The following is a 14,019-nucleotide window of genomic DNA, read 5'->3' on the forward strand; positions in this document are numbered from 1 at the left end:
GAACAGAACCACCTAGAAAAACAATGGATGGGATTCAGAACCAGTTTTCACATCAGGGTAGCTAGTCTTATATGATGAGTGATCACATGGGTGGGAGAAGATTCAGTGTCACACTGAGAACAGTTGTGAAAAGCAGAGAAAATCCTGCAGCTTACATAATATGCAAATGACAGTATAATGAGATGGAAATAAGCAACATTACAAAAATGAGGGTAATGGCAGGCACAAATGAGGGTAAACAATATGGCCTAAAGATTCAGAAACATTTATATTCTGCTAAGAGAAGTGCTATTACCAGGGTTGTTAACCAGATAAAATATCTGGAGTTAAGGGGCATAGACTTCAAAAACATGGATGGATAGCTGCCCCATCAGTCAACACATACATGCTAGAAACTGTTGATACCTACAGCAATGCCAAGTCACTCATCCATGCATAACACACCATGCCCAACACAACACAAAAGTGGTGGACCTATGTGGACAGAGGTATTAGGCAGGAGCTGGCTGAGATGTGTAGACTTTATATGCAAGCCCAAAAGATGCATTGGTACTTATTTCTGTGGATACCAAAATAGAAGTTACAGAGCCATTTCAATGCCCAGCAGGAAACATGGTGGGTGCATCCCAGGTATTTGCCTGAAGGATTATCCACCATTTCCTCAAGGAGCATATATGGTTTTCATGTACACAGAGGAAACAGTTAACACCATGTGAGTATTTTATGACAACCACATTGTAACAAAAGCCCTTCCTGGAGAACACAGGCAATGGTATATTAAATGAAAGGGATTCCAGCCTCTCAACTGTCAGGTGGTCTGTAATGGAAATGGTATAGCATACAGTGTGTCACCAGACCATATGGGCATTGTCGATCACTTCCACATCTAGAACATGTGCAATGTATGCCAATGGTTTGTGTGGGTGATTTCCCACAGCACAATCTTATTGACAAGGCCAGAAGTGCATTGGAGCCATGGCTAATGATAACAATTAAAAAACATACAAGGCCATTGCAGAAAATATGTAAAGTAATGCCCTGAAACAGATCTAATTCATCCTTGAACATGCATTTAGCTGGATAAAGCCCTGCTTTTACTATCTGGATATAGCTGACAGTACACTTCAGTGTAACCCTGCAACATGCTATAAAATCACTGTACTGTGTGCAAGGTTATACGCCATGATGATATGTAAGTAGTTACTGCAAGGCAGAAACATTATTGAAAAGGAAGTCCCATTGTAAGCAGCAAAGGTGGTGCCTAAAGAGGACCCTGAGGAGGAGTTACTTGGCTGCAGGGGAAAGCTATTCCAGATGGAGGCAGGCATAGCACACTGAGGCACTGACTACGCTGTAGCATCTGGCTCATTATTATAGGCCAGAATAAGCATATCGCATAAATCATGATAAATGAAAACCTTTACTCAGGCTGTGTTACATCATACATAGTCTGGTCATGTAGTCCATCAGACACAGGCTACCCAGGTAAGAGAGTACTAAAGGAAGGGCACTTTTGTCATCTGCAAAAGTGGGGAGGACCACAGTGACAAGTGCTAACACTAGGCACCATGTGTCAGGGGCATGGTGTGTGTGTGTGTGTGTGTGTGTGTGTGTGTGTGTGTGTGTGTGTGTGTGTGTGTGTGTGTGTGTGTGTGTGTGTGTGTGTGTGTGTGTGTGTGTGTGTGTGTGTGTGTGTGTGTGTGTGTGAGTGAGCTAAGCACTGGGGCAGTGATCCAGCAGATGATATAGCACTATGATAGAGTCTGGTGCACAGGTCCAATCACTCACAGGACACAGGTGATGTATACACTGACCATGCTTCTCTCTGTCCAACAGGACATCCTCTTCTAGGAAGGTCACAGGCATGATGCACAGCATGCACAGAGGACAGAGTGCCATGTAAGAGTGAATGGTGCAGTGGGTGGTCTCTGTATGAATACCTCTTCCATATGTACTTCCACATCACCTTGCAGCATCCTCAACACATGCTGGTGGAGAAGATGTGTTTCACTAGACATCCTAAGGCATGCTATTTCCCTCCCATAATAGACTGAAGTGGACTGCTCATGAGAAATATGATAGCAGTGATGTACAGCTGCAGATTGGCACCTGCTGCTTGCAAACTCCACAAGCCACATTTCCATAATGTTGCACATCTGACCTGTACACAACCACAAGTCTTTCTGCAAATCATGTGTTGTACTGACCAGCTCAACAATGGCTGGATTGGTCACTGCCTGTCCGTGTATTATAGCCATGGGGATACTCAGGGGATTAGCAATGATGTTGTGTTCATTAACTGGCAATACAACTCCTGAGGTCATCATTTTACTCAGTGGAACAAGTGGCAACCAAGGAAGACTGTGCCACTGGTGAGGAGGCCATGTCTTGAGAAGATATGACACCATCCTTGTGTCCCTGGATATGTGGAATGGGTTGCACAGACACATGAGCTGTGTCCTTGGTAAGAGATGGTGATGTGGTCATCACATTGCTTCCCTGCCAGAATTTGGCTGCCATCATCACTGGGGACAGACAGCACCCTGATATCAAGCAGGCCTATGTCTACAGTGGAGTGTCCTGATAACTCGACACCTGCAAAAAGTAAAACAAAAAATTACACAAGCTAAAGAAGAGCCCTTTACCAATAAAGACATCCCAGTTAAACTATTCCTATGTAAAACAGTGCTACTGGACAGTACTGTTTAACATACCTCAGGGAGATGACCTTTGAGCCTATAGTTCTGTTATTCCCATAAAACAAAGAGGTTATGTTTGCCCATTCCAGCACCTTGCACTACAATACTAATGCAGATAGTAAGCTATGTTCAGACATAATCTCACCAGTGGATATCCATTGTGCTATGTGCAACTCAACAGCAATCTCTACCTCTTTGCTGTGGTCATCAAGACTGTCTGGACCCCAAATACAGAAATAACAGGATCTCTCTATGTCTGACAGAAGTGGTTCTGTTAGTGCACCCTTTACTGTAGCCCTCTGCTGCTGCCACAGATGGACTGTGCTAACAGGTGCTGCTGTGATCTCGCCAGTGGCCCTCCTTTGGATTTGCTTGTAAGTTCAATCATGGCCATAGATAGCACTGATGTTACATATAATATCCAGTTGGACATGGACATATAATATACAGTCAGATCAGTCACAGACATTTGCAACCAAGTCAGCCAAAGGATAGTTGACACATCTCCCCAAGTGACCCCAAGTGACATATCACGTGCATATTTCATTCAATGTATTTAAGCCAGAATCCACCCTGACCCATAGGGAGCAATAGAGGGGCATGCAGCACATGTAGCATAAATCTCTACATCACATCATCCCAGGGGAAGTGATATAATGAATATCTGAAAGCATATGATATCTAAATGCTAATGGCTAGCACCCCACCAATCACAAACCAGTAAGAGTAAATAGGCCAAAAATAGAATTCCCTTGACACAGATACATGAATGACTTAAACCATTACACAGGCCATGAAGTGCACATTCATTGTACTGATTCCTGACTGACGCTAGTCAAATGCAGTTGTTGAAGGATCCATTGGATCCACAATGTATAATAACTGAGATGTAATTAAAAAATGGAGGAAACTCATCTCCCATCACCCTATTACTGTAGCAGATGCTTCCATCACACTGCAGTGCATGTGGGGGTTTGTTAAGGGTGTATAAACACAGCAAGAACAAATTTAATCCTGGAGGAATATTGAATATCTGTGACACAATCTCATGACTAGCTATTGGATGTGTAAATAGTACAGCTCACACCATATTTACATCTACAGTAATGACGAGACAATTTCCAATAATATCAAAAGTAGTCATAAAAGACTCCCATACACAAGACACACACACTTTATATATGAAACTCCCAAATACAAGACACCACCATTCTACTGCAAGAACTGCTTGCAAGTCAACATCAGCAGAAGACCAACTAACTTCATTCTCAACATCAACATTCGCTGAGAACCACGTCTAGGTGGGCAAACAGGAAGGATGTACTTGTACTGAATGCTGCCACCACTTCCTCTATTCCCATTGTATCAATGGTAGTATACCTTACATCTTCCAGTCTTCCGGATGGCACACACACACTAGAGTTCCACAGACACAACACACACACACACACACACACACAACACAACACACACACACACACACACACACACACACACACACACACACACACACACACACACACACATTATCATAATACAATGGAAATGCACTCAGTAGCTGCACATCATCGAAGCAATAGCTCTCATCAACAAACAGAATTAAAGCAAACCATCCATTTAATGAGTATTAATCAGCAGCGTAAGTTTCACAATGGAGCTTCTCTTTCATTTTTTTATTAAACTTTAATGAATCGATGTTAAGAGTAGTAAACAATGTACTTAGGGAAACAAGTAGTTTAGAAGTAGCCTTAGGACAGCTCAGCTTCGAGGCACACATCCTTACTTGAAGCACAATTAGGCTACCTAATATATCACAATTTCATAAATATTATAATAATTGCATCATTCCACAATATACAAACTGTAAATATGGCAAAATAACTTGTTGTTGTTTAGAAAGAATAAACTGAAATGTGGTGCATTTGCAAATTAAAATTATATGGCAAAATATGGCATGTTGCATTGATATTTACATACCTAAAGGAACAAAATAGTTAATAGATAAAGAGACTGTCATCCTTGGGTGATGATAACAGCTTGGCACACCACATCAAAAATATGTCATATCTATGTATTTTGATGGCTAGAGGGTACCATAGTTCTCTGGATGTCCATGCTGTGCAATGTGGCAATGTGTATGTGTGACAATGGATTTCCTGGCAGAATGACATCTAGGCATGTGTTCACCTGAGGATGGGGTGCCACTGGAAGTAGCTGACTGTAGACACTAATGGATACGAAATGCCCTGGCAGGTTGATACCCTGGCATGCTATAATCTTTCATGATACCATCTTTCTAAGCAAAATCTTGGGTGACTGAGCAGTGCCCAAGAGACGATACTGGTGAGCCCTACGTTTGGAAGTGGTGCCACAGGAGCCCAGTGGACTGAGTGAGGACCCCCTGGAATGTGTCACTTAATGGACCCTTGTCAGCACCCTCTGGATTTAAATAGAGATATGGCACCTTAAGGAAAGAAAAAGAGTAAGTTGTAGGCATATGAGCTAGATGTTGAGGAGGACTGAGGAAATAAGAATGATTTAATTGTAAGTATGGATTAAATTGAATGACCTGGTTATTGCAAAATAATTATGATTTGGTATCCTGTTATTTTTGATTTTGAAGCCAATATAAAATAAATGTGTTTGTGTAGTAGGAGAATTGAATGACCTTCCTAGTGCAGGTGCAGGAAATTTTTTGATCCTCCTATGTGTTGTGTTGGCAAAAATTTAAGTGTTGCAGTGTTTTTTTTTTGCATAGAAGGACAAATCCTTTAAACACATTCTGCTTTGCAAACCCACATGCAAAATCCACATGCTTATATACACAGTGCTTCTTTATATTCTTTATAGGGAGATGACCAGCTCTGTCTTCATGCAATGCATACCGATTGCCTCATTTTGCCTGGCATACCAGAGTATCCCAGGTATATGTGAGCTGTGGGTGGGGTGTTTGACTAGGAGTTAAGCAGGAAGGAAAACAGTAGATATTCTGTCCTAAAACAAAGCACTTGCTAGTCTGCCAGTTTTATATGAATGAGGGAAATGAATTATATTAAAGAAGTTCTTCTTATCTGTTTTTCATAAAATCAAACAGAAACCAAAACTGGTTAAGAAGGCATCAGATGTGACTTTTGCATTTATTGGCCGGTTATGTGTAATCTGGCCTGTAGCTGTACATCTCCTACTACTCATAATAGCCCCCCCATCTTCTTGCAGTGTATTTTGAGTACCAAGGAAGCCAAACATAGCGCATTTCACAACAATACACTGAGCGAAACCTAAACAGTTACAAAGGAGATGTTAGGAGCCATTTTAGGAAGTTCTTTATGAAAGAATATTGAGGGCTGGTATGCAGGAAGAAGGAGACAGTATGAACAGTATCTTCTAACCAAGTGGCATTATAACTCCCAAATGAGGAAACTGTAGAGCTTTAGGTTCAGGAAGGAGTTAAACTGTGATCCAGTCATGTGATCACATTGGCCTAAGCCACAAAATCATACCTTTACCCTGAAAGTCCTTTGGCATTGTCCCAGTCATAAGGCTGCTAAGTAAGCTGGAAGCCTCTGGGGATGGACAGGTGGGTGAGGGTTCCTTTGCTGTTAAAATTACTTTGAAGCTGCAGAAAACAAATAGCAAAACAGAAAAGTAGCTTTCAGAAGACGTTTGAGGTGTGGACCAACTTGATGGTGCTGTTTAAAGAGTTATAAAATGAAATTTAGATGTTCATATCTATTGGATTCCATTTGTTTGATTTCTGTTTTCACCAGTTATTGGAGATGATGCATTTCACTTCCCTTTTCTTTAGGGTTAGTTGAAAGATTAAGTAAAATGTCATGATTCTTAACATTTACTTAAAGTATTATGTTTAATGATGTTAATAGTGTAAAAACATATTTATGACTCAGACCTCAGTTCAATAGTCAAAAAATGTATAAATAACTGCTCTGTTAGCATGCCTTCCCCTTACACTTACTCCTTCTTGCTGTGATGTAAAACTTACCCACCTTTCATCATCACGTTTGCCATGGTAACAACAGGTACTTAAATTAAACTGTAAGTGAAATGCAAGTGGCTGAGGTCCAATTTGTGCTCATTTAGTCACTAATAGTTCTGAAGGAAAAGACTTCCAGCCCTCTCTCTTTGCTCAGTCTCTTACAAACTCATCAATGGAGATCTATGCCGAGCCTTTCGAGCTGTGAAAGAGCAAACCCTCTTGGCATACTATGCCTTTGCAGAGCAGATGGTACCTCAAATACCCATTTAAATGAACTAAACCTACATCAACAGATGAATAAAACACATTGGTTTGATAGATCCATATCCCAATTTATCCCCCATCACTGGAACAAACTTCAAGTCTATATTATGTGATGGAAGAGTTATTTCTTTGAACAAAATATCCAGGGAATTGTTATGGCTAGGCTTGTATAGGCCCTAGGGCCGATAGCCTAGTGCCAACCTATGAACATAATAATCCACACATATACAGCAAATGCTGTAAACCCCAAATGGCCACATCTGAGAATTTTTTCCTCTGGAAAAAATTCTTGTGGTTGTAAAATAAAAAACAAACTTTAAAGCACTAATCAAGTGGGGGGCTTTGCCCCCACACCCCCCAATGTGGGGGTTGTGCCCCCACACCCCCCCTAACTAAATATACCAACTCCAATATCACTTTACATTGAAGAAAAGGGCAATTCTCGATAACGGCCAATTTAATTTTTTCCCTGAGGAAAAAATTTGCGGACATGGCCATTCACGGTTTACAGCTTTCGCTGTATATTTGTCAATTATTATGTATTCGAAGAATAGACTCTTCAATCACATAATATAGAACCACAGACTTCCAGTATGTCAAACAGAGTAGCACCCTTGCTACCTTCAAAGTAATGCTAGATAATTTGATGGGCAGCCTCAGATTCTTCCATAGTCTATCTTGCCTACCCCTCCTTGAAGCTTGAGGGTAACTTTTGAATATTGGTTTTAGACTAGCCTTGTAATAGCCTGCATACTGATTGCCTAGGACTTAACTTTGAAGCTATGTGGACCAAGTTAAACATATCCAAAAGTCTGGTCACCATTTTATTTTCATAGGATTGCACAGAGAGAAGTCAAAACTTTGTAATGCAGACAGATATTGGCTTAAGTCCTAGATCAAATACTGCACTATCCACCTGCTGTTTAATACACAGGATACTATCTGAGTCAGTTCTCACTATTTTTCTGCCAAATGCATCCAAGGTATACAGTATTATGGTGAAGGCTGTGTTCTTATTTGCTGTCCAAGTTAATGCACCAGTACTTGAGCCCTGGTAGCATTGTCTAGACCCCTAAATTATTAGTCAATACACTGAAGAAAGGAACTGCTACTCCTGTATAAGTATTGAATCACACTGGGGATACATCCTGTATAAAAGTATACATAAACATGCATAATGTACATTAGTAAAAGTGACCCTTGAAATCTGTCATCACAAATGCTTTGATAGTAGTTTCTAGTGTATGTAAAAAGTGATGTTTCTAATCTAGCTTCACATCTCATCTTGTATCCAGAAGCAACTAACCTTTACCAGTCACGCATACTCCCCATAGGAATTTTGCTGTTGGACTTACAATAACCACTTACCATGTCTGGAAATGGGACAGTGACTTAGGTGGGGGGAACTGCAGTATGTATGACAGATTCTTCAAGAGGCATACATGTATGTCAGTAGCATGGAAGACCATTTATCTTGTATATATACTGCCCTGCTTCAATTCCCCTGCTGATATGAATCAAGCATCATACATGTATGTATCCAGATACTGAGTATGGAGCCACTTACGCTGCAGAAAGCACAATGCTTGTAGGAGTAAGACTTGGAGCTCCCATACAAAGAGAAACCAGGGTAGCATCTTTTTAGGAAGGTAGTATTTCCATAAAATGAAAGATAAGAGATAATAATTTGCATTATGAAATGCGTTGCAGAATAAGATGTACCAGTCAACTCAGTTGTGTGTTTCTTGTGTTGAAACAGCTGTGTTTTTGTATACACATTCATGTGTGAGTGTGTGTGTATAATGAACACGTGTACATTCATTTTTAGTTGAATAAATTAAGAAACAGTTTTAAGTAAATTATCAGCAATTCTGACATGTCTTATCAGTGCCTTGTTGCCTTCATTTTCTTTCATGTTCCTTAATTTACCGAGTTTAACCAGGATTACCTTAGAATGCATCTCATAACATTTTGCCACCTGTTTATAAGCTTGATTGGATATCCCTGTTCTTCCTGCTGTTTGAGATGGAAAATTAATTCCATATACCAAACATGTGGGAAAATTTCCATTTAAGAATACAAAGTCAACTTCTGTGGTTCAAATCTTGAATTGTCACAGTTCCATCAAAAAATGTGAGTATAACATCCTGCTATATTTTGATTTGATGTGAGCATATGAACTTGATTTTAGTTTTTCATAAACCATAACAGTTTCAGACCTAAAACATAAGTAAGGATGTGCATAAAACATAAAATCAGTTATACATCCCTGAACAGCTTCCAGTTTAATTTCTGTGATACAAAAATGATCTTATCAAATAGGCTACTTTCCAATATATACATCTCCCATGGGTTTTGTTTTTATGTTTCACGGTATTTGGAACTCCAGCAGGTTAGACACATTAGCTATTTCTGCTTAAGTTAAATGTTTTAAAATGTTGCATAGTTTTCCACTTATGCTATGCTGCTAAAATCTAAAAAAGGCTAAACTCATTGTAAGCTTGCCCTTTTGCACTCATGAACCAGCTTGTTGAAATTATTTTTTCAGGAATACTCGGCTATCAGTCAGAAGAAGATTACAAGCCTAGCCAAAAATCAGAGGTCAGAATTAAACACTGCACCTTGTATCTCTAAGGTAAAGCTCTTAAGCATTATGCCAACCCTGCCAGCCCACATGGTTTCATGCTGCTTTGATAAAGCAAAGCTTAAGAATGTCTTTATACACACATGTTTGCGTTTGCTTTTCCAGAGGTCTTCCTCTCCTGCTCCTGTGGTCATCTGCTTAGGAACTTCTGCTGCTTTTGTTTCCATCTTTTTTGGTCCCCACCTTTTGGTTACGACCTCTGTGGCAAATAAGTCTGTGTTAAAAATCAACATTTAAAATAGTCAAATTTCAAATGGTCAAACTCATATGATCGACTATTTAAAAAGTCAAACATATCCCTATTTGCTTAAATGGTGAATTGTCCTGAGATCACAGTACTGTGGGGATTGGCAAATATGCCCTTTTATCCACTGTAGTGTGATCTTAGAATTGTATATATAATTACCAGGGGATGTGGGGTGTGCAGTGAGTTTTGTTCCCCTGCTAAAACTCTGTTTTTGATATTTTATGTATGTTCAACTTTTTAAATAATCAATCATATAAATTTGATCATGTGAAATTCAACTATTTAAAAAGTCAGTCATATGACATACTGTAGATCCATGTCAAATATATCAAAGGCATCTTCCTAATTTGAATGTTTCGAATTAGGCCATACTTATGAAACATAATGAGGTTGAAACATTTCCAGAATTAATACAATTTAACTTATAAGTTTGTATTTATTTATTTAATGTTTGTTAACTGGGGTAGAACATTGGTTGCTTTTGACTGTTTACAGGTTCTGCCCAGTAATATGAAAACTTGAATGCCATTGTGCATCGTTATTCTGATCCTGTTCTGATGTTCTGGTAAATAGTACAGAGGTTAAGATTATGAGATGTAGTTCCTCTGGTGCAGGCTTTTGTTCCCTTAGCTCACATTTTCCTCCTGTGTGACCTTGAGCAAGTCAATTAATCGGACATTGCTCCAAGTTGCCCCTAAAAAGGGATTGTGTGGCCAGAGGTCTTCTTGGTTAACAGACATGATTATTATTGCAATTATCCATTGTGATACAATATTAAAGTATGTTTTTTCTCAAGGTAAGCTTATATATCTTTCATGATGCTTTAATAAATAATGGGCCATATACAGATGTGGTATTGGATTTTGCTTATTACTTTTAATTATCTTGTGCAAGCACAGTTCTTTTGCTTTTGGATGAGTCAACCTCATGTGTTTCCTATGTACAGAGAAACTTGTCACCTCACTATATGTTTATATAGTGGTCAGCACTACTGCATTTCATGTTATACTGGACTGTATTACTTCCGCTCTTTACACACACTGTACTTTATTTATTTTTAGCACCATGTTGCCTTAAGAGTCTCTGTAAATTGCATTCCTCTTCTTCATATTGTGCATCACCCATTTCCTGTAGGGATTAGATTTATAGTACAAATAATAAGAGAATAGTCCCACATACTGAGCTCAAGTTTACATCCAAGCAGAACATTTACACTAATCAAAATTAAGGATGATGACAAGGACCGTACAGAGTAGCACACAGGCAGTAACATGTCCATGTAGCTGTAAAGGAAGTAGCCTGACCTAGAGCAGCAAGGAAGATGAACAGAATTTGACTCACGTCATCTCTCCAGCTAGGAAAGGGGAGCTATTAAGAAACCTTGCTTTAAGATGCTAAGGATGACTAATGGAAGCAAGAAGGCAGTTCTGTGAAGTTAACAGCAAAGACCATGCTGTGTTTTCTAACTGATCTGGCAGGTTAGCAAAGATGATTACATTTATGAGCTGCTAACAAGTTATGATCTCTAGTTCTGTGTATGAGTACCTCATTTTCCAGTTGCTTGCTTTGTGACAATGCTCATCGTTTGCCTACAGTGGAAATGGGCCACAACCCAGTTAGACAACCCGGTTAACAAATTGCATAGAGTAAATAAAATTGAATCAGAAGAAATGTCATCAGATTTCCATAAATCAGGCAAAATCAGACAGAAAACCACTGAATCCTCTCCCATCAAATTAAACATAACCTGTGAAATAATATTTATGCAGGAGGTAACCTCACCTGTGTCTCTACACCCCATATCTCTAAATATGCTATGCCGTGGATTGCACAACAATGTAGTTATATGAAGCAGTACATCATACCTACAAGATATCCTGGATGATGGTAATCTTCAGAGTTCTAAAGCTGCAGTGGTAATGAATTCAGCATTGTTATAGCTCTTACTTTAAAGATTAAACTACTTTGGTTTTAATGATGTAATGGACTGTCATCACCCAGTTCTTTTGAAACCTGTGTGACACAAAACTTCATACACACATGGAAAGCTAATGATTAACTATTAACATCTGATATCCTGCATGCATGTATTACCTTGAGTAACTGACTCATTTTATTTCTAAATATGGTCTAAGGCTTCCTGTCATCAGTTTTTATTAAGGACGTATTGCTCAAGATGGTACACATTTTCTAGGTTAAAGTATTTACAATATAACTAAAATCTGAGTGTTGGCACAACTTATTTCATTCTTGTTGCTTGTTTTTGTAGTCAAAGAAAAATATGTTAATTTTGCTCTGACTACCTTCAATTTACAGAAAACTGTATCTCAGGGATATAGGGAATGCCTTAGCTTTTTTTTTTCGCCACTGCATTTATAAGAAACTCAAACAGCAGCTAAGCCTCTATCTAGCTTTAAAGACAAATCATGACTCTATTAAAACTGGTTCAACATGAAAGAATTACTCTAATAGATCAAAACCAATATTTAACTGAATCATTTCCTTTTGATTGGACTCCTGCTGTTTTCCCAGCTGTTAACTAACACATACACAGTTTGTTTCTGCCATATTAAAATAAAAAGCCCCAAGCATATCCCATTATTCAAGAAAAGGTACTATTTGAAGTGCCTCAGTAAGTCTGCATGTTAGGGTTAAAAAATGTACTTTTTATTAGATGAATTGCATCATTAAACTGCATTATAAAACTAAAAATGCACCATTAATTTTCAAAAACAATGGTAAATACATGTCATTTCTGATGTGTGCTTTTTGCATTTAATTTTCGCCTGCAGCCACCTTTCCACCATGTTGGCTGTGTGCTTTTATGCAAACTATACAAATGGGTCTAAATTGCTAAAGATATTTTTGTGAAATATCTGTAATGTGAAAATAAATGAATTTCTAATTGGCTGTTGCAAAGAGAAAAATTACTTTATCATTCAGCTCAGCCAAGCAAGAGTCTCCCTAGCTTGTACAGTGCTACAGAGATATGTAGTAGAAATGTACTGTGTGACCTAAGAAATGAACAGATACACTGAATAAACAACTGCTTCACAAAAATATATTGGTGCTTCTGACTGAGGTGCATCAGACATTTACAGTTCTTTGTACTCAACCTTATCTGTGTAAAATGCATTGTTCATTGTGGTTTTAACCTGCAAGTGGCAGTGGGCAAGGGTGGAATTATCCTTTAAGAAATTAAGATATATCTTGTATAAGCCAGGCTTTATTTTGTCATGTATATATGAGCTGAAATATATGTGTGTGTGTGTGTGTGTGTGTGTGTGTGTGAACTAGTAAGACCTGATCTTACAACACTTATTTTTGCATTCTAGGACAAATGGGTTGGTATACTAGAGAAATAAGATTTATGTTAACTACGTTTGAGACCTCTTTGCAGAGGGGGGCCCAGGTAGAAAATCTTCTGCAATAGCTTTAAGAGAGACAAGGAAGAATGAAAAAGACTTTAAATAGGCATACAATTACATGCATAAAGGTTAGATGCAACATTTCTATTCAGCAAAGTTTATAGTATACAAAAGAATGGGTCTACCACAGGTGAATGCAAGCTAGTAGCATGTGATACACCTGTTCAGTGCCACTTAATCAAAAAAGCAAGTGCTCAAACTCCCATGAAACTGAGCTTATGTTTCTACATATCTCTCTCAGACACCTAATCCTGTGAAACTATATAGCCCTGCCAGAACCTAAACTGTAACCCTAAAACATTCAGCCAGTTACCAGCTTGATTCCTTGCTCCCTCGCCCTAAACCTCTACAATCCCTTCCTAATCCTAAATTCCTTGATTGCTCCCTAAACTTAAAACTTTAGCCCCCACACAAACCTTAAATTTTCTGATTGCTCCATAACCATAAAACTCACCTCCCACTCCGTAAACCTAAAACCCCCTTCCTGCTTTCTTATCTTAAAACTCCCCACCTTTTCATTCCCTAAGCCTAATGTTCCATGGCTCCTTGCCTAAACTCATATTCGAGTACAAGCATGAGCAGCAGCCTACATGAGCTACTAAGAACTCGAGTCCCTGGCTTCTAGGCCATGGTTTTCAAGAACGTGGGACTTGAGCACCTCTATTGCTCCCCAAAATAATGCACATATACATATTGTCTAGAATAACACTGTTTAGATAACCTGTCTTCTTTCTTGATTACAG

The sequence above is a fragment of the Protopterus annectens genome, chromosome 12.part0 (genome assembly GCF_019279795.1).
Source record: "Protopterus annectens isolate FY-2018-M chromosome 12.part0, PAN1.0, whole genome shotgun sequence".
Classification (NCBI taxonomy): Eukaryota; Metazoa; Chordata; order Ceratodontiformes; family Protopteridae; genus Protopterus; species Protopterus annectens.